Here is a 1,694-nt window from a genome sequence, read left to right as displayed (position 1 = left end):
TTTACTAACTGGAAAAAAAACCCATTATTTAGCCCAAGAAATTTTTGAGTATAACCAAGATATTATATTAGACAGTATTTACTATAAATATGGTTTTAAAACTAGTGATTTCCTGAGTTCCTGACTGGTCCTCCTTAAGAATGGAAACTTTGAAACCTGCCTATCTTCCACATTGTTCTAGCCCTAGTTGCAGAAGCAATGTGTATGCACAGTTCACTAGCAGTGTGTGAATCTAAGCTAATGAGTACCCAGGAGCTCTTTACAAACGTCACATACTTAAAATTCTGGGAACAGCACAGATGTCCCTCAACAGAGGAGTGGATACAGAAAAAGTGATACATTTACACAATGGATTACTGCTCAGCTATTAAAAACAATGACTTTATGAAATGCCGAGGCAAATGGGTGGAACTAGAAAAATATCATCCTGAGTGGGATAACCTAGTGACCAAAGAACAAACATGAAATGTACTCACTTGTAAGTGGAAAAAGCTTGGAATACCCACCATACAACTTGCATATCCTTTGAAGCTCAATAAGAAGGAAGAACCAAATGTGGATGTTTCAGTTCTACTAAGAGAGAAGAACAAAATAATAATGGGCGTTGTGAACAAATCCCTCTGCTCCTTGTTTGTGAGTTGTTTCTTCAGCTGTGCTCCGGTGCTGACTGGTTGTAGGGTAGCGAGCTCCAAATCTTTGGCAGAGATCTTCGTGGAGATGCAGTGCTTTATTTGGATGCTGAGCAGGACATCTGAGAGGAAATACGAAAGTTGTACAGAGTTTAGAAAAAACTGCTAGAGAAATTTTGACCCCACTCCAAGGGGTCCATCAGGAAATTGGGTTTCAGTACCTTCCAAAGAAGTGCTTGAAATCTCGAGAACATTGCAGTATGGTAAACACACATCTAACATCCCTGAAGACCAAGTTCCCTGCTGAACAGTATTCCAGGTTTCATGAGTATTGACTGTACTTCAGTGCCTGATCTTCCTGGCAGCATTTGTTGTGCATTTGGAAACGGAGACAATGATGACAGGAGGAGCTGTTATGCAGATTCTAGGCATTGAACCAGATCAAGGGAAGAAGGGTTTCATTTGGATGTAGAAGATTATCTCTCAGGAGTTTTAATCCTTGCCAGTGAACTGTCCACGCAGTCTGTCAGCAGTCTCACTACTGGAGAATACTCCTGGGACCTTCACATCTCTCCTTTCATCAATGAGCTGGATTCAGGTTTTCACCTTCTCAGTCTGACAAATGACTCCCCGAGGAAGTCAAGGACATTCCTACGACTTCTTGCAGTATGATGTGAAGAAAGTAAAGGAGGTGATAATCTATGATCTACCTGTCCATTCGAGGCTTGAATAAGAAGATAGCAGCAGCTTGTGAAAAATAGGAGCTTTCCCTGCGGCTGGCCTTTCTGGCTTGGTTGTTGCTAGGGAGGGCTAGCACAGTGCCTCTTCCTGTAGTTAGCGCCCCAGTTGCTAAACACTGCGCTTTATTTTTATAACCAGCTGTGTGGTGTGGGTAACAGAATTGAAATACTTTTTGAATCAGAAAAAGGAGGGGGAGGAATGTTTTCACAGATTTTATTTGTTTATTTATTTATTTGAGGTTACAGTGAACTTGCTGTGTTGTACTTGTATGACGATTTTCTCAGCAGTATAAATGTTGACCTCTTGTAAAAGCCCTTTTCTTGC

At 41.1% G+C, this 1,694-nt stretch overlaps 1 pseudogene across 1 annotated transcript; it reads left to right on the top strand.

The window, feature by feature from the left end:
- Nucleotides 1-597: 597 nt before the first annotated feature.
- LOC308437133 (translin-like) lies at nt 598-1,390 on the top strand (annotated as a pseudogene). The gene has a single exon. The product of its transcript is annotated as a translin-like (transcript).
- The last annotated feature ends 304 nt before the right edge of the window (nt 1,391-1,694 follow it).

This window comes from Micromys minutus (genome assembly GCF_963924665.1).
Source record: "Micromys minutus genome assembly, chromosome: 25".
In the NCBI taxonomy this organism is placed as follows: Eukaryota; Metazoa; Chordata; class Mammalia; order Rodentia; family Muridae; genus Micromys; species Micromys minutus.
Note: the sequence above shows the minus strand (reverse complement) of the source record. Positions and strands in the feature narration are given on the sequence as shown.